Here is a 27,815-nt window from a genome sequence, read left to right on the forward strand (position 1 = left end):
GTTTACTGTTCAAAAAAATGTGGCAATAGTCTACATTGAAACACCGGGTAAGAATACACCTCCAGGTCAGAGGTGACTATGACGCGCGCATTTTTTTCGCACATGCGTACTAGGTCGCGTTGCCTTGGAGGACGGAAGGGTGTGGGGGGTCTTAAACGACCATTGTGTGTGTGTGGACAAGGATAAGGTTAGGTGGGAATTACCTGGATAGTGTAAAAGGGGCCTAAGTTCATTGTGCTCTTCATGGTGTTTTTGAAACTGCACCCATTTTTTTCCTCAGAATTTTCAACTAACTCGAAGTGTTTTGTCAGGAGGATTATTTGTGACATGAACATTTTCAGAATGTGCTTATTCTATTTTGGGCCAAAGTAAAACGAAGAAAACAATTGGAAGTTGTGGCAGTTGTATTTTTAAGTTATTATGCCATGATTTTACTCGTCTGACCCACAAAGGAATGGAGTTTCCTCCATGCGGTCCCTGAGCTAAAATGAATTTGACACCACCCCCCGCTCTAATCAAAGGAAGTGAGTAAAAGCTGCTTCTGAGTCGTGTTCTTATTCCAGTATAGTCTGGCCTTGCGGGCATACAACATGTGCTGCGCAACAAGGCACTACTTTACACAAAGTGCAACACGCTGTGTTTGCTTATTACAGTGGTATTTTATGGGTCAACTTCAACTCATTCCTCTGATTTCTTGGCATGTTGTGCTTGCGCGCTACATTAGCTTGTGTCCTGTGCACTCGTGAGTGTAAACACAGGTGAGCGGATCAATACAAATATCAACAGTAAGGATTGATTGATTGATGGATTGAAACTTTTATTAGTAGATTGCACAGTACAGTACATATTCCGTACAATTGACCACTAAATGGTAGCACCCGAATAAGTTTTTCAACTTGTTTAAGTCGGGGTCCGCGTTAATCAATTCATGGTACAAATATATACTATCATCATAATACAGTCATCATACAAGTTAAGGGGTGGGATGTTGGGGGGGGTAGGTTGCTATCAGCATATTTCAGTCATCATACAAGTTTATTATCTGAGAAATGGACATTGTAACAGTGTAGGTCTCACATACAGTGTATGTACAGCGAGCAATGAACATAGTGAGCTCAGAAAGCATAAGAACAAGTATATAAATTTGATTATTTACAGTCCGGGGAGGTGGGATGTGGTGGGGGGAGGGTGTTAGTCAAGGGTTGAAGTTGCCTGGAGGTGTTCTTTTAGTGCGGTTTTGAAGGAGGATAGAGATGCACTTTCTTTTACACCTGGTGGGAGTGCATTCCATATTGATGTGGCATAGAAGGAGAATGAGTTAAGACCTTTGTTAGATCGGAATCTGGGTTTGACCTGGTTTATGGAGCTCCCCCTGGTGTTGTGGTTATGTCGGCCATTTACGTTATGGAAGTAGTTTGACATGTACTTCGGTATCAGGGAGGTATAGCGGATTTTATAGACTAGGCTCAGTGCAAGTTGTTTTACTCTGTCCTCCACCCTGAGCCAGCCCACTTTGGAGAAGTGGGTAGGAGTGAGGTGTGATCTGGGGTGGATGTCTAGAAGTAACATGACTAGCTTGTTCTAGGATGTTTGGAGTCTTGATTTGAGGGTTTTAGAGGTGCTGGGGTACCAGGAGGTGCATGCGTAATCAAAAAAGGTTGAATGAGAGTTCCCGCTAGAATCTTCATGGTGCTTTTGTTGACCAGAGAGGAGATTCTGTAGAGAAATCTTGTTCGTTGATACCAAGTGATCAAATAATATTTTTTATTACCAAAACACTTTTTGTTATTTTTTGTTATTATTTGCCAACTCTGGTAATAAGTGCCTGGACGCAGGAGGGAATTAAGGGCAAAAACCAAAAGATTTATATCAGGGCTGTCAAACTCTTTTTTAATTTTTTTTATTGAGGACCACAACACATGTATGGCAACTTGTAACCGTGTATATGTGTGTATATATATATATATATATATATATATATATATATATATATATATATATATATATATATATACGTGTATGTATGTATGTATGTAAATATGTATGTATGACACAATTGATTCTTTATTTCATGTGAAACTCAATGTATAATTTGCTTTGAAATCATAAATCAAGGTGACTAGCAGAAATGTAAGTACCGTATTTTTCGGACTATAAGTCACAGTTTTTTTTCATAGTTTGGCCGGGGGTGCGACTTATACTCAGGAGCGACTTATGTGTGAAATTATTAACACATTACCGTAAAATATCAAATAATATTATTTAGGTCATTCACGTAAGAGACTAGACGTATAAGATTTCATGGGATTTAGCGATTAGGAGTGACAGATTGTTTGGTAAACGTATAGCATGTTCTATATGTTATAGTTATTTGATTGACTCTTACCATAATATGTTACGTTAACATACCAGGCACGTTCTCAGTTGGTTATTTATGCCTCATATAACGTATACTTATTCAGCCTGTTGTTCACTATTCTTTATTTATTTTAAATTGCCTTTCAAATGTCTATTCTTGGTGTTGGCTTTTATCAAATAAATTTCCCCCAAAAAATGCGACTTATACTCCAGTGTGACTTATGTGTTTTTTTCCTTCTTTATTATGCATTTTCGGCAGGTGCGACTTATACTCCGGTGCGACTTATACTCCGAAAAATACGATATATTTACTCTAACAGCAAGTGTTTGGAATATATAATAGTATAATCATTGTTGCATAATCGGTTTACAATAAAGTTGAGAAGATATGCAAGTGCATGCAGTACATGCATTTTTTTCCTGTCAAAATATAAATAATGAATACATCTAGTAGGTTTGACGCTTGTGATTTAAATCACAGCCAGTGACAGGAAATTGTTTTAATATTGAATGGCTATTGTTCCACCGCCATCCTGTGTTTTTGTCTGTTTATAATTGTGATCAAATATTGAATCCTTTAATGATCTTGTTGTTGCCATTGGGTTGCGTTTTTTTTCCTGCCCTGATGTGGATCTGGGATGTCGTGGCTTGCGCAGCCCTTTGAGACATTTGTGATTAAGGGATAGGTTGATTGGCTTTGGCTTCAACCTATTCCTTTTTCGGTCATTCTTTTTGTATGTAAATGTGTATGATTGTTAAATATGTATGATCTGTACTGTTAAACTGATCACACAAAATGGTTGATGGTGGATTATATGACCGAAATAAACTTATTTCATATATTGGCAACACTAAATTGGCCCTAGTGTGTGAATGTGAGTGTGAATATTAACAGTCTATCTGGGCCAGGGTGTACCCCGCCTTCCGCCTGAATGCAGCTGAGATAGACTCCAGTGACACCGAAAGGGACAAGCGGTAGAAAATGGATGGGATGAATGGGCTATATAAGTAAACTTTGATTTGTCGAACATTTTAAGCATCAGTATAAGCATTGGTATGATCTATAATGCCCATTTAATTACTTGGTTTTGTATGTTTAGTATCCAAACAACAAAACAATGAATGTTAAGCATGTTTTAACACGGTGGTCAGCAACCCGCGGTTCTCGAGCCGCATGTGGCTTTTTAGTGCCGCCCTTGTGGCTCCCTGGAGCATTTAAAAAAAAAAAAAAAAGGATTGAAAATGGAAAAAGGTGGGGGGAAAATATTTTTTGTTTTTGTTTTGTATGTTTTTTGTTTGAGGACAAACATGACACAAACCTGTTAGAAAGGCCGCTGTTTAATATGTTTGTGTGTATGCTTCACTGATGAAAGTATTTGGTGAACATCGTTTTGTCCTACTAATTTCGGCGCTTCTTGAACTCACCATAATGTGGACTCCTTCTTCTTCCACTCCTTCTTTGTCTCATTTTGTCCACCAAACGTTTTATGCTGTGTGTGAATGCACAAATGGCCGGTTTGTTGATGTTATTGACTTGTTGGAGTGCCAATCAGGCATATTTGGTCAGTGCATGACTGCAAGCTAATCAATGCAAACATGCTATTTAGGCTAGCTGTATGTACATATTGCATTATTATGCTTTGTTTGTCGGTATACTTGAACTCATTTAATATCCTTTACTTTTATCCTCTTTGTATATAATTTATATTTGCATCTCTCATGTCACATTATCTGTATGTAATATTGGCTGCATTTCAGATAGTTGTTTGTGTACCATGTTGTTCCAGACCACAGCAAACGTTACCCAGTTTGTAAAGATTGTAATAAATCTATTAAAAGAAGACAGCCTGCCATTTCCTTTAACGAGGACACACACATCTATACCTTTGACCATTAAAAGCCAGTAATTTCCAGGAGTTATCTCACCTTCTGAGTAGCCTCTGATTTACTAATGGTTTCTAATGTTGTAAAAATGTGTAAAATAAATATTACATTTCAACATTTCTGTGAAGGAAGATTTGCTTCAGCCTGCGACACAGTCATTTTGATTGTAGGCTATTATAGCTAATATAGACACTTACGTCATGTGTTGTTTATTATAAGACTTATATACGGCTTTTCATTTTTTGCGGCTCGAGACAGACTTGTTTTTTGTATTTTTGGTCCAATATGGCTCTTTCAACGTTTTGGGTTGCCGACCCCTGTTTTAACAGAAGTGTAGATATCAACATGTTACAACAGAAAATAACCAGATATTAACAGTAAATTAGCAAGTAAATTAATAATAGTTTTGACAAAACGGAAATGACCCAATACGCATACATCAGCAGCCAACTTAGGTGCCTTTGTAACCTGTTTTGAAATGGTTTTATAATCATTAATATGCCAAATAATATATTGTGATATATATTGTTATCGCAAGAGGCTGTTATGCAGTATATATTGCAATAGAGATTTTAAGCCATATCACCTATCTGTAGTCAGGAACTGTGACCTAGCAGTGTTAGCTGATTTAGTTTGGCTCAAAAGGTCTTTCTTGGCCTCAAATAATATAATTTCATAAAAATGTGAAAGGCCTTTTGAGGCCCAGACACAGTGCTGTATTGGCTCATAACAAGACTACTTAGAGTCGCTTTCATAAAGGTGCCTCGTGCTTTGCGTGCAACAACGGCATGAAGCGATTTGGAATAAACAAGTATTGTTTTGTAACTTGCATGGAGCTCTTTCTGCACTGACTGCCGCTATGTGTTTGATGAAAAAAGGCCCCTGCTGCCAGGATGCATTAGTGTAACTCTCCTCGCTCGCCCACCAGCCTGACCCCAGCCTGATGTTCCGATGACCCACATCTGAGGACACGTGCTCCTCAACATGCAGCCTAAGAGAAACCCTAAAAAAGTAGGGCTGTCGTATTTCACGACTTAATACATGTGATCAAAAATGTATGATTAATGTAGTGCTCTAACATCTAATTGTAAACTCTTGAACGCATCATAATTAAATTATCCCCTCAACTCCCCACAAAATGGATTAACTCGCTGGAATAAAAAAGACAATATAACATACATCCATAAACGTGGACGCATGTGAAAATGTGCAATATATTTATCTGTACAGTAATCTATTTATTTATTTATATATATTTATTTATTTTATGTATATATTTTATATATTATTTATATTTATTTATTTATTTATATATGCACCTTATTGCTTTTTTATCCTGCACTACCATGAGCTTATGTAACGAAATTTCGTTCTTATCTGTGCTGTAAAGTTCAAATTTGAATGACAATAAAAAGGAAGTCGAAGTCGAAGTCTAAAGCTATTTTAGCCAATCAGAAGCCTGAAAAAAGTAAGTAAAGCCAAATATTTACAATGGTCCATGAAGAAAATATTTGGATTGATATTAATGTTTTATCATTATTGTTATTACAATATTATAGTAATAATCCAAGACATTTGTTCCAAGATGATTATTAATAGTCCTTACAAGATTCAATTTAGATATTTAATGATTTTTTTTTTTTATTGTATCATATATTGTTTTATTACCTTTAATCTAAAAATATAAATTCATAAAATTATTTTTTGATGGAGTATAATTATTATTGTCATTATTATTAGTATAATAATACTACTAATAATACAATAATAATTATTATTACTATTAATTTAATATACAGTATATAAATAAAAATAACTTATGCATCACAAAACAAATTTGATTTATTTATATGTATAGATTGAATTTAACAAAATAAAATCTGATACATTAAAAAAAATTATAACACATTTAAATTAAGTATTGTAAAGATTCTTAATTGTCTTGGATCAAATGTTGCAAATGTTGATTTTTTTTTTGTTGTAATTCCAAATACAGTACTGTACTGTATTTACAGTAAATAAGTGCCTCAATATTATTCATTATTTACTGTATGTTCATACACAGACACACACAATACTATTTTAGCCAATCAGACGCCTAAAGGAAGTAATTCCTGGAAAAAAGCCAACTATCTACATGGCCTTTGAAGAAAATATTTGGAAATTAACATGCAGCTTAAGAGAAACCCTAAAAAAGTAGGGCTGTCATATTTAACATGTTAATACATGTGATTAATCACAATAAACGATTGCATTAATCATGTATAAAGGCAGATTAATCATGCAAATTATTTTGACCCCACATGCTCCTTTACAATAACCGCAGATGGTTACCTGAAAGCGGGTTGTTATAAGGTCAGTGATCATATTGTTAGCAACGCATTTAAAAAATGACATTCCGACAATAAAATGGTATTTGTGTCCAAATATTGGTCTCTTGTGTCAGTTACTTTAAATTAGGCAAGCAGGAAATAACCTGTAATTCATCTGATATAAACATGTATCATTTGACAGCACTAACAAAAAGTTTGTTTTGTTTGTTGAAGTTTGTTTCAAATTGAAATATTAGTCTTTGCACACATACAGATACAGTTGAACCTCTAATTATATATGATAGAAAAATAAATCATCTGGTCCAGGGTCAAACTGCTGCCATCATAAAACCTTTCTGAACTGTACAGGCAAGTTGAAGTCATGTTCTAACTAATGCTGCCAAATCATGTATTTCTAGAAAATGGATTAATCATACTTTCGAGATGTGATTAATCACGATTAATCATTTGCTTGCATTTCTTAAATTAACTTTCAAAAAGACCCCAATACTTTGGCACAGATGCTACTTAACTGTCAGAATGTCATACTGTATTTACTTGGATGTATGTCATTTATTCGCCCTAAACTTAGTAATAGTATTATCTATCAGTGTATTTGGAAGCAAAATTTGCCACCACGCACTGCAGTTATTTAACAGTTTTAGCGGTCATACAAGTGTAAAAACTGCTGTTACAATTAAGAGGTAAGTAAAACAACAACAAAAAACTGTTAACTGTAATGATGAATGCATATGGGCCTCTCATGTTTTCACTTAATAGTCTCACAAGTGTCAAAAGAAGTCAACCACACTAGTCATGTTAAGACGTAAAAAAAGTAACTTTACTTAAAGTAGATGCCTGGAGGGCGCTAACTTTCCAATACATTTTAACGGCTTCTAAGAAGTAATGACATAACTACGCACGTAACATATGCACACACAATAACATTGGCTGTTGTTAGCTAATATTAGCGGTTTGGATAGTTAGTATATGTATGTACAAAACCCAAAACCAGTGAAGTTGGCACATTGTGTAATTCGTAAATAAAAACAGAATACAATGATTTGCAAATCCTTTTCAATTTATATTCAATTGAATGGACTGCAAAGACAAGATATTTAATGTTCGAACTGAGAAACTATTTTATTTTTTGCAAATAATCATTAACTTAGAATTTAATGGCAGCAACAGTGCAAAAAAGTTGGCAAAGGGGCATTTTTACCACTGTGTTACATGGCCTTTCCTTTTAACAACACTCAGTAAACGTTTGGGAACTGAGGAGACCAATTTTTGAAGCTTTTCAGGTAGAATTCTTTCATATTCTTGCTTGATGTACAGCTTAAGTTGTTCAACAGTCCAGGGTTTCCGTTGTGGTATTAACACAAGCTAGCCAATGGTGTTCTTGTTATATATTTTGGTTTGGAAAAAAATAACTTTGAGCTAGTTGCACACAGCCCCTTTAAATGGCAAATTACAAAGTTGCAGACGCACCGCCCACATTTTCCTTTTCGATAGTCCAAATGGTCTCACAAGAGTAAACATAAGAACCTCTGTATTGTCGATTTTCACTTCACACCTCTTTTAAGGGTTTTGTCTTCATTTCTTCTCACATTCCTGGACTTGTTTTTGGGGGGTAAAATGTCACTTAAAGCCAAAAAACAAAAAAAAAGAGTTCATCTTTTGACGTTAACTGCATGATCTCTCGTGTGACAAAGGTTCTAATTGTGAAGGTTCTTGTGTTTAGTTTCAAATGTTAGTAGTCATTTCTACAGTATAGTACTCAGGAGCTCTTCAAGCAGTGTGTTAAATTATTCCATTCTATTTCAATTAGTTCTGAAGCAATGAGAACTATTTCCTGCCACGGATGTATTCATATTTGCGAGCTTGCACATGCACTTGTCTACCAGTATTGTTCTCATGGACTCGTTCGTTACCAACAGCTGGGTTATTATTACGCCTTTGCTGACGGGCAGAGGAATGGAGCCGGTCACCGTGACAGTAAATGAGCAGTGGAGCTCATTATAGAGCGACTAAGCTGGACGTGAACAGGTGAAGGATTGTCAGAGAATGGCATTGTGGTTAGTGGATGCGTGTGTATTTTGGACCCCTGACACTCAGGAATCCATCTGTTGTTTCAAACTCTCCCTGTGGATGGATGCTATTCTTACCAGATGACCTTTGACCTCTGGGGGCTGAGTGAATCGGTGGCCCAGACGGGAGAAAATGAAAGAGGGGTGTCGATGCATAAACGGCTCGCACCGCTGTGATGGGTGTTCACTCTCTTATGTGCAGTTTATCACTCACGTCATCTTTTCAAGGGGCAATAGACAGGAAACCTGGATATACTTTAGAGTAGTCAGTGTGCAGCTTGTATAGCAGTATAGAAACTAAGTCAAAACACAGCCATTTTTGCTTTAAAAGTGTGTACACTTGACAGTAGGTGAATATCAAGTGCGAGCACCAAATATTGAATGTGTGTGAGCACTGAACACCTTTGTTATCTAGCACTGCCCTACTACTCTTGGGCATGACATTCACCAGAGCTGCACAGGCTTTTAGTGGAATTATCTTTCACTCCTGTATGATGAGATCACTGGTGGAGATTATTGATATTTGACACCTTGTGATCCTCCAACGTCCTTCCTTCCTTCCTTCCTCATGACAATGCCCCACAGGTACTCAATTGGGTGCAGGTCCAGAGTAGACATCAATGAACCTCAGCTCCCCCAGTGCTGGCAACACTCATGCACCTTGTGTCGCCAGCTATTTAGACCAGTGGTTCTCAAATGGGGGTACGCGTACCCCTGGAGGTACTTGAAGGTATGCCAAGGGGTACGTGAGATTTTTTTTAAATATTCTAAAAATAGCAACAATTCAAAAATCCTTTTATAAATATATTTATTGAATAATACTTCAACAAAATATGAATGTAAGTTCATAAACTCAGTGAAGCACAAGCTCAGGTTTCTCACTAAAATGTCTGTCAAAAAGAACTGTGAAAAGAAATGCAACAATGCAATATTCAGTGTTGACAGCTAGATTTTTTGTGGACATGTTCCATAAATACTGATGTTAAAGATTACTTTTTTTGTGAAGAAATGTTTAGAATTAAGTTCATGAATCCAGATGGCTCTCTATTACAATCCCCAAAGAGGGCACTTTAAGTTGATGATTACTTCTATGTGTAGAAATCGTTTATAATTGAATCACTTGTTTATTTTTCAACAAGTTTTTAGTTATTTGTATATCTTTTTTTCCAAATAGTTCAAGAAAGACCACTACAAATGAGCAATATTTTGCACTGTTATACAATTTAATAAATCAGAAACTGATGACATAGTGCTGTATTTTACTTCTTTATCTCTTTTTTTCAACCAAAAATGCTTTGCTCTGATTAGGGGGTACTTGAATTAAAAAAATGTTCACAGGGGGTACATCACTGAAAAAAGGTTGAGAACCACTGATTTAGACAATAGCAGGGGTGTGCCGATACAACTTTTTCACTTCCGATACGTTACACGGTATTGGCCGATACAGATATTGATCCAATACAATATCAGCACAAATCAAGCATCCTTTTATGAATCTGAAGTGTGGAACGTTAGAAAGACTTCAACTTCAAAGGCCACGATACAACAACATAAAACCACAACATCCTTCGGCCACAACAAAATAGCAAAAGCGACTACAAATGCAAACGCAACAACACAACAACTTTCAGCCGTAACTTGTATGTAAAAGCCACAACAAATGCAAACACAGCAACGTACAGCCACAACACAACAGCATAAAACCACAACACAACAAAATTAAGCGACAATGGAAGTGGCAGCAGACCAAGCGTACCAAGGACTGACATTGTTTACAACAGCTTACTTTCACTTTTACTTTTCCAATGTCATTCATTAAAACTAGAGATGTCCGATAATGGCTTTTTTGCCGATATTCCGATATTGTCCAACTCTTAATTACCGATTCAAATATCAACCGATACCGATATATACAGTCGTGGAATTAACACATTATTATGCCTAATTTTGTTGTGATGCCCCGCTGGATGCATTAAACAATGCCTCAAAACAGCAGCTTGGAATTTGGGATATGCTCTCCCAGAGAGAGCATGAAGAGGTTGAGGTGGGCGGGGGTGTAAATTGTAGCGTCCCGGAAGAGTTAGTGCTGCAAGGGGTTCTGGATATTTGTTCTGTTGTGTTTATGTTGTGTTACGGTGCGGATGTTCTCCCGAAATGTGTTTGTCATTCTTGTTTGGTGTGGGTTCACAGAGTGGCATATATTTGTAACAGTGTTAAAGTTGTTTATACGGTCCCCCTTCAGTGTGACCTGTATGGCTGTTGACCATGACACTTGTGTGTGTGAAAAGTCGTAGATATTATGTGACTGGGCCGGCACGCAAAGGCAGTGCCTTTAAAGCACGCCCCCAATATTGTTGTCTGGGTGGAAATCGGGAGAAATTCGGGAGAATGGTTGCCCCGGGAGATTTTCGGGAGGGGCACTGAAATTCGGGAGTCTCCCGGCAACATCGGGAGGTTTGGCAAGTATGACTGGGAGACGCAACTGCTCTGTACTTCTCCCTACGTCCGTGTACCACTCCGTAAAGTGGGGTTTTAAAAAGTCATACATTTTACTTTTTGAAACCGATACCGATAATTTCCGATATTACATTTTAAAGCATTTATCGGCCGATAATATCGGCAGTCCGATATTATCGGACATCTCTAATTAAATCGTCCTCAGCTTTCAGCTTCAGGCCACTTGGTCTGTCGGCAAAACCCGGTTTGCTGTCATTTTTTCCCATTGTATCAGTCACTTTTGTTGTCGCTTAATGTTGTTTTATTGTGGCTTTATGTTGTTGTGTTGTGGCGTTTGCATTTGTTGTAACACTTCTTGGCCACTATTTGATCAAATTAAATTACTCAGAGAACACTGGTCAGTATAAAAAACACTAACCTATTCTGGAATGGACTTACAGTATGTTGTCTTTAAGTTGAGGTGAAGTGGTAATAGTTTTTTTTGGCGACACCTAGTGAACGTAACAATTAATAATATATATTAGCAGTAAGTATTTATAATTTAAGTTGAGCTTATGACGCAATAAGTTGAATGAGGCGGACATATTTGTTACTGGATACTTTCTAATACACTTCTGACTCAGACTTTGTATGTGTAAATAATATGCAACTACAATTATTTGATACTTGTTTATATTGACAAATGTTATACACTGCAATGTTGTTCAATTAGTATGTCTAGCTTGTGTACCATGTTTACCTTTGCTTACTGTAGGACATTTAGCTGTCGAGTTTTGCACCTCAGACAATAATGTTGACTTATTTTAAGTGGATCTATACTGCTATACAAGCTTTACAGTGACTCCTTTAAAGTAGTGTATATCCAAGTTTAATTTCTATAGTACTATGCCTTGAATTACTGCTCTAGTTGTGAAGGGGATAGGGAAGAATTGATTTGTGTAATAAAGGGGAACCTGTTCTGGAAGTACATTTTGTCTTCAAAAAGATTACTGTACACTAGTGTTGTCCCGATACCAATATTTTGGTACTGGTACCAAATTTTGTTTGATACTTTTCAGTACTTTTCAGTACTTTTCTAAATAAAGGGCACCACAAAAAATGGCATTATAGGCTTTATTTTAACAAAAAATCTTATGGTACATTAAACATGTTTCTTATAGAAATTGTGTCCTTAAATAAAATAGTGAACATACAAGACAACTCGTCTTTTATTAGTAAGTAAGCAAACAAAGGCTCCTAATTTAGTGTGCTGACATATGCAGTAACATAATGTGTCATTTTACCTTCTATTATTTTGTCAAAATTATTAAGGACAAGTGGTAGACAATTAATTATTAATCTACCTGTTCATTTACTGTTAATATCTACTTACTTTCTAATTTAACATGTTCTATCTACACTTATGTTAAAATTTAATAATCACTTATTCTTCTGTTGTTTGACACTTTACATTAGATTTATATGATGCCACACATTTGGGTATCAATCCGATACCAAGTCGTTACAGGATCATACATTGGTCATATTCAAACTCCTCATGTGTCCAGGGACATATTTCCTGAACTTATAAACATAATATACATTTAAAAAAACGAAAGAAGATGTTGTGATGCCAAAAAATATCGACTTAATCATAGTAGTATTGACTAGATACCAGTGACGTGCAGTCACTAGAGGCAGGTGAGGCGGGGCCTCACCTGCCATCATGGAAAGAAAAAAAATGTAAAAAGAAAAAAAATTAATTAAATTGTTATATGTATCCAGTGATTATACTATAAGTTATTTTCCATTTAACTTCACCAGTTTTAGATTATTTTTATTCAAAATCGCTGAATTTTCACATTTGCCGTTCAAATACTGAGAAGAGACGGTGCGGTGATCAGCAGCCAGTTGAGGCACGTCACTCAATTGTGCCTCACCATGGATTGCGGACTCGGCTAACTGCTGGTGAGACCGTATTGCTATATGAACTATATTATACATTTCCATAGTTTAGTTAGCTGAGGTATATAATGTACAGTGTATTTTGTCAACAACTGTATGTGTGTAACGTATTTCTTGTGCTGAGCGATCATAAAACTGCTGCGAAGACGCACTGCTGAGGCTCGCGTAACCCCGCCTCCTGGTGCCGGTTAAGGCACCTCCGCCGCAGACTGCACCCCCCGACGGGAGCGCCACACCAACCAAAGCCCACACCCAAACCCTCCACGTGCAAGACCGAATCCACCCAAAAAAAGTCACTTAACAAGAAGCCAAAAAGTGCAAAAACAATATTGCTCGCGCCGGAGGAGCCGTGAACGACTGCAGGGACACAACATTAGGTACACCTGCAGACTGCAGCACGGATTTCATATTTCATTCATTCACAACTCCTCCAACACGAACACCACTGTTCCCGCACTTATAAGTAAAGGTAAGACCATAATAACGTTTTTTTTATTAAATGTGCTTTTTTGTGTGCTACAGTTTGTATGTGTAAAGTTAAATTTAAGTCAAAGTACCAATGATTGTCACACACACACTAGGTGTGGTGAAATTTGTCCTCTGCATTTGACCCATCCTCTTGCTCACCCCCTGGGATGTGAGGGGAGCAGTGGGCAGCAGCGGCGCCGAGCCCGGGAATAATTGTTGGTGATTTAACCCCCAATTCCAACCCTTGATGCTGAGTGCCAAGCAGGGAAGAATGCTGGTATGAGCTTTTAAACATAACCCGTTAACTGCTGCCAATCAAATGGTGAATAAGATACTCTTTAGGGTTCATATGTTTGTAAATCTGACTGTGATGAAGTCAGTGCCTCACCAGTCATGAACCTCACCGCACGTCACTGCTAGATACGCTACTGTACTTGCTATCACTACAGTGGATGTAAGATATAGATGGCGTTTGTTTACATTTTGACGCCGGTGAGCTACAGTGTGTAGTGAAGCATGTTTAGCTTTTCCTAGTTCTGCAGGGATGATACTTGTAAGAAACGTACTTTATTTGTCGCCATGGAGGCGAGGATTAGTGATTTAGAAGTAGCTAAAACACTGCCGCCTGGGGCTGGACTTTAGCCGCTAGCTAGCCATGTCTTAAAGCACCTCTTCCTGAGGGCGTTTCAGTGTTAGAACTTCACCTTTATAGTTAGTTTTTAAGCCAAAATGCGTCCGTTTTCCCTTTTCTGTCTACTGGACCGGTACTTTTCAGAGGCGGTATAGTCCCAAAAATGATTTATTAGTATCGCAGTACTATACTAATACCGGTATACCGTACAACCTTACTGTACACCATAGCATTTTCTGAGTTATGGCCCATTTTTGGATGATTTAACGCTGCAACCCCCTCAGTGGAGTTGGGCCGTAGACACAATGTTATCAATGGTTCGAGCGCTCACCAGCAGACTCACTTCATACTTAGAGCGAAGGTGTTAGATTAATGAACATTCCGAACAATGTCCCTTGACAACCAGGAAGTCATAAAACACGTCCGTAGTCAAAATTATTGACTTGGGAGTATGCAAACCCCCCTTTAAAAGACATCAAGATAAATGTTTTTTGTGTCAGCTTTACAAATAGTGAATTGTCCTACAGTGTATGTTGCCTGCTGGCTGCCATGTAAGGCAGGAACAATGTGGACCTTTCATTTGCTGTTTATTTTTAGGGATGTATGGCCAGCACGTGAAAACACATGTCCTCCTACACATGTACACAAACATTGTGTATTGACAAAGTCAGTCTGTTCTCACACACACACGCACACACACAAGTACCCGTCTGTTGCTTCTTGTAGATATCTTTCTTCCTGCTTTTGTTCAGTCGTTCTTTCTCCATGGCTGCTCTCAAGGATGCTGGAAGTCCACACTGGTGACATGACATGAGGGGGGGCTGGTTAGTGGAAGTGGCATTAAGAGAGCATACTTCCTCACCCACATCTTGATAACCTTGTTCCTTGTAACGACAATTGGCCGACTTTTCTTTGCTTTCATTTCATTAAGCTGTTGGTCGACAAAAGCCAGCATATTTTTGGAATGAAAACAGTGGCAAAACCTTTCAATTAAAAGCATTGCTGATGCTGGAGATATGAGGTGTTGAGGAAATTTTTTCCTCGACTCAGTCCAGACTGTTGGAATTTTACTATAGAAATAGAAGGTTAGGTGGGAGGATATGCAATCAGCAAGTTGTGTTTGATGTCTAGAGTTAAAGGGGAACATTATCACAATTTCAGAAGGGTTAAAACCATTAAAAATCAGTTCCCAGTGGCTTATTTTATTTTTCGAAGTTTTTTTCAAAATTTTACCCATCACGCAATATTCTTAAAAAAAAGCTTCAAAGTGCCTGATTTTAACCATCGTTATATACACCCGTCCATTTTCCTGTGACGTCACATAGTGATGCCGATACAAACAAACATGGCGCATAGAACAGCAAGTTCATAGCGACATTAGCTCGGATTCAGACTCGGATTTCAGCGGCTTAAGCGATTCAACAGATTACGCATGTATTGAAACGGATAGTTGTAGTGTGGAGGCAGGTAGCGAAAACGAAATTGATGAAGAAACTGAAGCTATTGAGCCATATCGGTTTGAACCGTATGCAAGCGAAACCGACAAACGACACGACAGCCAGCGACACGGGAGAAAGCGAGGACGAATTCGGCGATCGCCTTCTAACCAACGATTGGTATGTGTTTGTTTGGCATTAAAGGAAACTAACAACTATGAACTAGCTTTACAGCACATGGAATACATTTGGCAACAACATGCACTTTGAGAGTGCAGACAGCCCAGTTTTCATCAATTAATATATTCTGTAGACATACACTCATCCGCTCTCTTTTCCTGGGGGTCTGGCGGCAGATTTCTTTGACTTTATCGTTGGAAACGCATCTGCTTTGAGTGTCGCAGGATATCCACACATTCTTGCCATCTCTGTCGTAGCATAGCTTTCGTCGGTAAAGTGTGCGGAACAAACGTCCAATTTCTTGCCACTTTTGCATCTTTGGGCCACTGGTGCAACTTGAATCCGTCCCTGTTCGTGTTGTTACACCCTCCGACAACACACCGACGAGGCATGATGTCTCCAAGGTACGGAAAACAGTCGAAAAAACGGAAAATAACAGAGCTGATTTGACTCGGTGTTTGTAATGTGTTTAAGAAAATGGCGGATTGCTTCCCGATGTGACTCCGAGAGCGAATAATAGAAAGGCGTTTAATTCGCCAAAATTCACCCATTTAGAGTTCGGAAATCGGTAAAAAAAATATATGGTCTTTTTTCTGCAACATCAAGGTATATATTGACGCTTACATAGGTCTGGTGATAATGTTCCCCTTTAAGCTCGGACTAGGGTTGTACGGTATACCGGTATTAGTATAGTACCGCGATACTAATGAATCATATTCGGTACTATACCTACCGCCTCTGAAAAGTACCCCCACCCTAGACACAGTGTGTAGACAGAAAAGGGAGAACAGATGCATTTTGGCTTAAAAACTAAAGATAAAGGTGAAGTTCTAACACTGAAACGCCCTCAGGAAGAGGTACTTTAAGACATGGCTAGCTAGCTAGCGGCTAAAGTCCAGCCCCAGGCGGCAGTGTTTTAGCTACTTCTAAATCACTAATCCTCGCCTCCATGGCGACAAATAAAGTACGTTTCTTACAAGTATCATCCCTGCAGGATGAGGAATAGCTAAACATGCTTCGCTACACACCGTAGCTCACCGGCGTCAAAATGCAAACAAACGCCATTGGTGGATCTACACCTAACATCCACTGTAATGATACCAAATACAGGACTGTATCTAGCCGAGACTACTATGATTACGTGGATATTTTTTGGCATTCTTTTTTTTAAATTTTATTTATCTTATGTTTATAAACTCAGGAAATATGTCCCTGCACACATGAGGACTTTGAATATGACCATGGGACGGCGTGGCGCAGTGGAAGAGTGGCTGTGCGCGACCCGAGGGTCCCTGGTTCAATCCCCACCTAGTACCAACCTCGTCATGTCCGTTGTGTCCTGAGCAAGACACTTCACCCTTGCTCCTGATGGGTGCTGGTTAGCGCCTTGCATGGCAGCTCCCTCCATCAGTGTGTGAATGTGTGTGTGAATGGGTAAATGTGGAAGTAGTGTCAAAGCGCTTTGAGTACCTTGAAGGTAGAAAAGCGCTATACAAGTACAACCCATTTATCATTTATCATTTATTGTATGATCCTGTAACGACTTGGTATCGGATTAACACCCAAATTTGTGGTATCATCCAAAACTAATGTAAAGTATCAAACGACAGAAGAATAAGTGATTATTACATTTTTACAGAAGTGTAGATAGAACATGTTAAAAGAGAACGTAAGCAGATATTAACAGTAAATGAATAAGTGCATTAATAATTCATTTTCTACCACTTGTCCTCAATCATTTTGACAAAATGTTAGAAAGGAAAATGACAATATGTTACTGCATATGTCAGCAGACTAATTAGGAGTCTTTGTTTGTTTACTAACTAATAAAAGACAAGATGTCTAGTATGTTCACTATTTTATTTAAGGACAAACTTGCAATAAGAAACATGTTTAATGTACCCTAAGATTTTTTGTTAAAATAAAGTCAATTATGCAATTTTTTGTGGTCCCCTTTATTTAGAAAAGTATCAAAGTACCGAAAAGTATCGTAATAATTTTAGTACTGGTACCAAAATATTAGTATCGGGACAACACTCGCTAGGACATTTGGTTGCTGATTTACTGGAATTTTGTACTACCAATAGGTGGCACAGTGTCAAATAGGGATGGGCGAAACACTAAACAAAGAAACACAGAAAAAAAAATAAAAAAAAATTTGGTAGTCAGTAAAAGATTGAATTCTGAGGAAAAAAAATAGTTAAATCATGCTGTAAATTTTCATTTCCTAAGCTAACACCTGCATCAGATCAAATATGTTCATTAGTCTGCGGTTAAAAAAGAGTGTTCGCACATTGGATAGCTGTTGCGCCAGGTTTATTGACATGAATCATGGCGCCAACACGAGACATGTCAATTGAAACAAAGGAGAGGATCATCAAACTTCTTTAGCAGGTAAATCCTCACGTAATGTTGCAAAAGATGTTTATTGTTCACAGTCCGCTGTGTCTAAAGTCTGGACCAAATACAAAACCACGTGGGAACGTTGAAAAAGGCAAGCATACTGGAAGACAAAGGAGAAATCAAAGTGTCAAGACAGAAAATGTAAATGTCAGAAAACACACAGCAAAACAAATGAAGAACAAATGGGCGGAAACTGGAGTCACCCTCTGTGACCGAACTGTAAGAAACCACCTGAAGGAAATGGAATTAAAATACAGACAAACTACAGTATATTCCGAACTATAAGCCACACCCACAAAATTTTAGAAGAAAAAAAAATGTCATATGTTAGCATCGGACTATGAGCCGCATATATATACTATTATTATTATTATAGAGGTTTATTTGAAATAGGGATAGATACAAAAACATAGACATCTGAAACAGTTATCCAATGTATGCATCATAGTGTTTGTAGCCAAAGCTAATTTACAACACTTGTCCCCAACAACAACAACACAGATCCAACATCATTAAAATAGGAAAATAAAAAGTAGAATGAGTCGATAATAATGATAATAGTAATAATATAGACAAAGTGCAAACTAGATAAAAACCAATAATAATAATAACACAAAGTGCAGACTAGATAAAAAACAATAAGTAAAAATTAGTAAAAACTAAACATGGGAACACGATTGTTGCTCAACTAGCCATAATTTTGTTTGTTTTTTTAAAGTGACAAGTGCAGGTATACTTTTCAAAGTGTCCGGTAATGAGTTCCATAGTTGTGGTCCTTTTATTGAAACGGCAGTCTGGGCAAAAGATGTCCTACGAAATGGAACACAACAGTTGCCTTTTGACATTGCTCGGGTGGTAGATCTGGTACCACTTTGCAGTCTTGTAATTGCCTTGCAGAGCAATTGAGGAGCAGAGTTATCCAAGCATTTAAAAAACAGTTTGACTGTGTGTAACAAAATAAAATTGGTAAAACTTAAAATATTGTATTTGGTTAAAATTTGGCAATGATGATATCATATACTCTTCTTGTCTAGAACTTTCAAGGTGCGGTTATAAAGACACTTGATTGATGACTGATGTGCCTGGGACCACCGGTAGGTTGTGACATGAGGTATTTACATTTGCTTTTTACATATACATTTTGATTTTGTAAATGTTTATTTACATACCTTAAATGGTGCCTTTAACCACGGCAGTAAAACGGCTGATCAAACAAAACAGAAAAGTCATTGACATCTTTATTCATATTTTATGAGATGAATACGATTTTTTTCCTTTTTTAATAATGTTCAATATATTTTTTAGGATAGTTGTTCCTTGTACTCTGTAAACATTTTGAGTTTGAACAGTTTCTTAAGTGGGGCGGCTTATAGTCTGGAAAATACGGTAAATGAAAGCTGTCATGAACAGCTAGAACGAAAAAAAAAAAGTTTCTATTGGGCTAAGGAAAAGCAATTGTGGACTATGGATGACTGGATGAAATTCATATTCAGTGATGAATGGCGAATCTGCATTGGGCAATGTGATGATGCAGGAACTTTTGTTTGGTGCCGTTTTAATGACATTTAGAGAAGACGACTACCGGAAGAAAATGTGCACATTTTCACTGTCATTGATGATATTAGGCAGCATGTCAGGTAATGGAACTGGGGAGATGGCTGCCATTACATCTTCAATTAATACACAAGTTTACATTAACATTTTGGACACTTTTCTCATTGCATCAATCGAAAGGAGGTTTAGGATGATGACATCATTTTTCAAGATGATAATAAATCTTGCCATGAAGCAAAAAATGTAAGAATTTTCCTTGAAGAGAGACACATAAGGTCAATGTCATGGCCTGCAAATAGTGCAGATCTTAATCCAATTGAAAATCTGTGGTGGAAATTGAAGAAAATGATCAATGACAAGACTCCAACCTGCTAAGTTGATCTGACAACATCAATCAGAGAAAGTTGGAGCAAAATTGATGAAGAGTACTGTTTGACACTTGTTAAGTACATGCCTCAGAGACTGTCAGAGGTGGGTAGTAACGCGCTACATTTACTCCGTTACATCTACTTGAGTAACTTTTGGGATAAATTGTACTTCTAAGAGTAGTTTTAATGCAACATACTTTTACTTTTACTTGAGTATATTTATAAATCAAATCTATAGAGAAGAAACACTACTTTTACTCCGCTACTTTTATCTACATTCAGCTCGCTACTCGCTACTAATTTTTATCGATCTGTTAATGCACGCTTTGTTTGTTTTGGTCTGTTAAACAGACCTTCATAGTGCCTGCGTTTCACCAAATACAGTCACTGGTGACGTTCACTCCGTTCCACCAATCAGATGCAGTCACTGGTGACGTTGGACCAATCAAACAGAGCCAGGGGTCACATGACCTGACTTAAACAAGTTGAAAAACTTATTGGGGTGTTACCATTTAGTGGTCAATTGTACGGAATATATACTGTACTGTGCAATCTACTAATAAAAGTTTCAATCAATCAATCAAAAGTGTGAAGGAAAAAAGACCCTTTTTTATTTCAACCGTACATCCCGTCAAAAGCCTAAAGACTGACTGCACAGTTCCTGTCTTCACAATAAAAGTGCCGCTCCATCGCGCCTGCGCTTTCAAAACAAGAGTCTACGAAAGCCAGCGCAAACAAGCTAGCAAGCTACGGAGTTTGCCGCCAATGTATTTCTTGTAAAGTGTATAAAAACGAATATGGAAGCTGGACAAATAAGATGCCAAAAAGCAACCACTTTCATGTGGTATTAGACAGAAAGGAGGAACTTTTTTTCTCCTCCATTTGAAAACGTGGACGCTATCAGCACTACTGTCTGATTACAATCAATGCAAGTCATCAGAATCAGGTAATACACCAACTTATATTCTTGTCTTCATGAAAGAAAGGAATCTATATGTGTTAAACATGCATGTATATTCATTAAAACACCTTTAACATGTAAACAAAAACGGCAAAATAAATAAATATAAATTATATACTGTTTATATATATGTGTATATATATATATATATATATGTATATATATATATATAAATGTGTGTATATATATATAAATGTGTGTATGTATATATATATATATATATATATATATAGTGTGTGTGTGTGTGTGTATATATATAAATGTGTGTGTATATATATATATATATATATATATATATAGTGTGTGTGTGTGTATATATATATAAATGTGTGTGTATATATATATATATATATATATATATATATATCGTGTGTGTGTGTGTATATATATATATGTGTGTGTATATATATATATATATATGTGTGTGTATATATATATATGTGTGTGTGTGTATATATATATATACCGTATATATATATATATATGAGATATGTGTGTGTATGTTACTCATCAGTTACTCAGTACTTGAGTAGTTTTTTCACAACATACTTTTTACTTTTACTCAAGTAAATATTTGGGTGACTACTCCTTACTTTTACTTGAGTAATAAATCTCTAAAGTAACAGTACTCTTACTTGAGTACAATTTCTGGCTACTCTACCCACCTCTGGAGACTGTAGGCTGTTATAAAAGCCACACTGCAAAAACTGAAATCTAAGTAAGATTGAATATCTCAAATAAGGGTGATATTTGCTTATTTTCTGTCTGATAAGATATTTCTTCTCACTAAGCATATTTTATGTAAGAGTGTTTTACTTGTTTTAAGGGTTTTGGTCCTAAATTATCTCAGTAAGATATTACAGCTTGTTGCTGAGATTTTATGACCTATATTGAGTAAAACATGCTTGGAACTTGAATATCAAGTGTTGCAAAGCTGTGTCATCAACACTCACAAGTATAAAACTACTTTTTTTAAAGTAATCATTTCTTATTTCAAGCATGAAAAAAAATAAATCATGAATTGTGTCTCATATTAAAACAGATGACAGCCAAATGGACTTTGCTGTTTTATTTTCAATGAAATAATAGAAAATACGTACTCATATAGTAGTACAGTTGACATTAGTGAGAATATACTTATTTTAAGGTATTTTTGGGTTCATTGAGGTTAGCTAATTTGACTTGTTTTGGAAAGTCTTGACAAGCCAAATTTTCTTGTTCTATTGGCAGATAATTTTGCTTAGTTCAAATAAAATACCCCTATTTTTTGTAGTTTTTTTTTCTTGTTTTTGAACATTGACTTTTTGCAGTGCAGAGGTGGTGCAACAAAGTACTACTGGCGAGATGTCATCATTTTTTCACTCTGCTTGAATCTTTGTCATTGCACAAGTACAATGACATTTAGTTTTCAGCATAAACCTGTTCAAGGTTAGACAAACAAACATTGTACAGGGTTACAGAACAGGAACGCCGATGGTTCGCCGTGATCTAAAAATGAAACTTTTACTGACCGCCAAAATTTATTTTCTTGACTCCTTTTAGTGCCAGAAAGTCAGAATGTTCCCATTTAAAATGTAAATATAGTTTTGTGTCTTTTATTAAACAACTGAATAAACATCCCCCAAGTCTGGTGATTACGGAATTTTTGCAGGGGGTTGTACAACCATTTCAAAACAGATTAAAAAAGCTCCTAATTTCGCGGCTGGCATATGGAATAACATATTACATAATTCTGAAAACTATTCTTATATACTTGTTGATTTATTGTTAATATCTGGTTACTTTCTGTTGTAACATGGTTCTATCTACACTTAAAATTGTTTTGCTCTTAAATCCTCCCTGTGTCCATGGACTTATTTTCTGAGTTGGTAAACAATAACAAAAAGGACAAAAGACACAAAAACAGTTTAAATGAACTACACAACCCTTCTAAACAGAAGTGTGACTCCCATCCGATTGTACGCCTGCAATGCCTCTTTTTGACCTCCACCCAGCGCCTCACTCACCATTGTGCCTCTCTCTCCTCCCTTCCATTGACTTGCTCAGAGAGGAAGTTGTTCCTTCCACTTCCTTCATCTTCGAGGAGAACAATTCAAGCTCTCTCTTCTGCGGCCCAGTGAACTTGCCTCGTAATGCTGCTTTCCTGGGAAAGTGGAGCAGAACTATAATTCTTCCGGTACAACAAGCTGTGATTAGGATCAACCAAATTTAATGAAGTAGTAAAGCCTTGTGGTTCATCATTTGATCAATGAATTCAGAGACATACAGCCAAATAAGATGTCTCGCGTTTACCCGTGTTCATTGATGGTCTCGTTGTTTACTTAGCATCAATTAGTTTCAGACAGTAACATTTTATTAAATTACCTGAGTCTGCCTTTAGTATTTTTTGATAAGTGTTGGTAAGAAAATGTCTATTCAACACTTACTACCTCACAGGCATATTGTAGGTTTTAAGTGTTCCTACTTTTAAGGGACCCAGAACGTACAGATGCTCATGAAAATAAATCTGGCAGTCATTTCCCACAATTGGTTTTTGAGTAATCGGTGGATAACAAACTCTACTCGAAACGTCCTATTTCCATCACCAGACTTATATGAGTCATCCACAGAACTGGAGCACAAATCCCCGCATAGACAGTGTGTAATCATTCCTTTAAATCTAAAATCTTGTGATTCGGGATGAAGATGGTACCAAAAGACATACTACGCAATATAAAATTGCCTCGAGTCTTTTGTAGGGGGACATCAGCAGACTGATGCAGGCCCGCCTAAATTTTGGAGCTAAAATTGGGCGTTCTAAAAACAAACCTAAGGCCATGTCGACACAAACACGGATACTTAATAAACGCATACTTATCTCTGCGTTTAAGCCTCTTGTCCACATGCAAACGCATACTTTTTGTCTTTAAGAACGCAGACTTTTGCAAACGCTGACCAAAGTGTAGAGTTCCAAAACTGTCCACTCAGCATATGCGTGTACACGGCACAAACGGAGACTTGTGATGATGTCAATAAGTGAAGTGAATTATATTTATACAGCGCTTTTCTCTAGTGACTCAAAGCACTTTACATAGTGAAACCCATTATCTAAGTTACATTTAAACCAGTGTGGGTGGGCACTGGGAGCAGGTGGGTAAAGTGCCTTGCCCAAGGACACAACGGCAGTGACTAGGATGGCGGAAGCGGGGATCGAACCTGCAACCCTCAAGTTGCTGGCACAGCCGCTGTACCAACCAAGCCACACCGCCCAAAATAGTCACGTAGTTCAATGATCACTGTCCAGATGCTTTGAACGTCCGTTGATACCAGGTTGTTCAAACACAGCCGATATACGGGCGATCCTCTTCCGCTGTGGTCGCACTCATAAAACAACAATGTGAATTTGGATAGTTGGTTGTTAATTCAGAGTGGCATTATGGTCATTTTATCCTCATCTCAATGGATGATGTCTGATATCGAGTGCAATATAATAAACTTAGTCCAGCCTAAAAGGTGCGTGAGAACAAAAGTACTTAAGTCGATGGGAGAATACGCAGAAGGCCAGATTTGACAGGGGAAGCCCACATTTAAGGTTGCTTCACCCGTGTTTTTTACAAAAAGGTCTTCCATTGATGGTCCAGTTCAAACAACACCTTTTTATATCCACTTTGGTTTTTTTTGCTTTTCCACCTTATCCTCTAACTTATCAAGAATGTAATCATTGTATATTCCAGTTTTCAACAATGAAACCAAAAACTTCAGTAGTAGACAATAGCACACACACACACACACACACACACACACACACACACACACACACACACACACACACACACACACACACACACACACACACACACACACACACACACACAGGCAGTGCAGGATGCGGAAGGGGAAACTTTAAGAATAAATTAACGTAGTGTCCAAACACTCCAAGTCTTCTCCCCATTTAAAACGGCTGACTTTTGTAATCTTAACCAACAATCCATCTGTATTTACACCTGCTTGCACAATAGCCGGCGACAAATATTTACTGAGAAACAAAAATTTGTGTGTACAGTAGTACCTCGGCTTCTGTGATGCAGCTCTTAACTCAAAAAACTTGAATCTTAAATCAACGTCTCCCAATGAAATGAAATTAAATTAATTTAATTGGTGCTTCGCCACCCAAAACAACATTTTAACATGTAACATCCCTTTTAAAAAGAAAAACGTTTTTTTTTAGATAATGAATATTATAATAAAAACAATACAATAGAATGTACTACTAACAACTACAGTACTTATGTTGGAGCGTTTTTTTGAGGAAATTTCTTTGTTGGCATTGAAAATTGCAAAATTTGGCTGACTTCGCTCTGTCCTGCTGGAGTGATTGCCAAGTGCCAAAGTGCGATAAATCAGCAAACGGGCATTAAGTCATGCGCAACCCAGGTACTGTAATATGGCACCATTGGATTTAACGTAAATCTGTGCCCGGTAGGACCGGCGGGATTTTCAGAGGCGGTATAGTACCGAATAAAAGTTAAAGTTAAAGTTAAAGTACCAATGATTGTCACACACACACTAGGTGTGGTGAAATTTGTCCTCTGCATTTGACCCATCCCCTTGTTCACCCCCTGGGAGGTGAGGGGAGCAGTGGGCAGGAGCGGTGCCGCGCCCGGGAATCATTTTTGGTGATTTAACCCCCAATTCCAACCCTTGATGCTGAGTGCCAAGCAGGGAGGTAATGGGTCCCATTTTTATAGTCTTTGGTATGACTCGGCCGGGGTTTGAACTCACAACCTACCGATCTCAGGGCGGACACTCTAACCACTAGACCACTGAGTATGTATGAATATGATTCATTAGTATCGCGGTACTATACTAATACCGGTAGCTGTGGTTGCCAAGAATTTACCGTAAAAATTACAGTCCTGACATATAGAACATAACGGTATGTTGATGTTGAATCCGTTAATTTTACAGTTCATAATCGTTTTTTCTTACGTTAAATTATTCTGAAGAAAACTAATATATTGTTAACCTCCTCAAAAAAAAACATAGAATTCACAGTAAAATAGTGACAGCTAAATCCTGAAAAAATTGACCACTTGTCAGTGAGTAGGGCACATGTGTCAAACTCAAGGCCCGGGGGCCAGATGTGGCCCACCACTTCATTTTATTTGGCCCTCGAAAGCCTGGAAATAATATGTATCAATAAAGTACTGTAACTTTTCTTACTAAATGTATTCTTTCTTTCTATTTTGGGAGGAAAAAACCCCCACTTTATTGCCAAAAGTATTTGGCCACCCATCCAAGCATGTCGCCACTGGACTCTAGAGCAATGGAGACGCGTTCTCTGGAGTGATGAATCACATTTTTCCATCTGGCAATCTGATGGACGAGTCTGGGTTTGGAGGTTGCCAGGAGAACTGCATTGTGCCGAGTGTGAAATTTGGTGGAGGAGGAATTATGGTGTGGGGGTGTTTTTCAGGAGTTGGCCTCTTAGTTCCAGTGAAAGGAACTTTGAATGCTCCAGGATACCAAAACATTTTGGACAATTCCATGCTCCCAACCATGTGGGAACAGTTTAGAGTGGGCCCCTTCCTCTTTCAACATGACTGTGCACCAGTGCACAAAGCAAGGTCCATAAAGACATGGATGACAGAGTCTGGTGTGGATGAATTTGACTGGCCTGCACAGAGTCCTAACCTGAACCCGATAGAACACCTTTGGGATGAATTGGAACGGAGACTGAGAGTCAGGCCTTCTCGACCAACATCAGTGTGTGACCTCAGCAATGCGCTTTTGGAAGAATGGTCGAAAATTGCTATAAACACAAATCTATGGGTTAGGAATGGGATGGCACTTCAAGTTCATATGTGAGTCAGGGCAGGTGGCCAAATACTTTTGGCAATATAATGTATATGTACTCCATGTAATCGCAAATTATGTTAACCTATATATGGTCTAATTATGCAAAAATATATTATCAAACATTCAAACCATTTTTTAAATAGAAATAAATACTAATAATGATTTCAAAGCAAGTTATCCATCAAATTGTGCAATGTAAAAGTAGCAATAGATTTCATGGTAAAATTGTGAAATTTACTGTGTATTTTACAGCATTTTTCTCTAAATAAAAAAAAACAGTACTTTTTTTACTGTAATAAACTGTGGTGCCGTTTTGGCACTTACAGTAAAACACCGAAAAATCTACAGTTGTTGATTTGTGGTCAAAAACCCCAAAAAACAAACTGGCAGCTCAGGTTCCAAAATGTTACTGTAAAATTGATTTTTTTTTTTTATAGTAAAAAACAAATGTACACTTTACAGTCAAATTCTGGCAACTTAGCTGCCTTTCTTTTTTTCTTTTTTCTTTTTTTACCATTAAAAACAGCATTACTGTTTTTACATTTACAGTAATATACACTACATCTTGAGGTGAAATTATTGCAACTTACCATATTTTTTTTACATTTTAGTTAAAAAACAAATCTACTCATGAAATGAATTTTAAAAATTGTGTAGTAATAGTAGTCACTGTTAGATGTGGCCCTCTGGGGCCAAACATAACTGCGATGTGGCCCTCAGTGAAAACGACTTTGACACCTCTGGAGTAGGGTGTCCATGCCAAGGCCTTTTATAAACAATATTACAGTGTGTTGGCTCAATGTTAATGTGTATTTAAAAAATAACCAATCAACTAAATATATCACTACTCCCCTGCAGAACTCCGTGTTAGAGCAATGTTCTTGTCTTCATCAATACATGCTTATATTTGAATAATACGACAATTTCACTT

The 27,815-nt window shown here is 37.3% G+C and overlaps 1 protein-coding gene across 2 annotated transcripts in view; it reads left to right on the plus strand.

Moving 5' to 3' along the window:
* LOC133613543 (gap junction alpha-8 protein-like) overlaps nucleotides 1–27,815 on the plus strand; it is an 89,056-nt gene that overhangs the window by 38,017 nt on the left and 23,224 nt on the right. The gene's annotated exons all lie outside the window — the stretch shown is intronic.

Source organism: Nerophis lumbriciformis, linkage group LG13, assembly GCF_033978685.3.
Source record: "Nerophis lumbriciformis linkage group LG13, RoL_Nlum_v2.1, whole genome shotgun sequence".
Lineage (NCBI taxonomy): Eukaryota > Metazoa > Chordata > Actinopteri > Syngnathiformes > Syngnathidae > Nerophis > Nerophis lumbriciformis.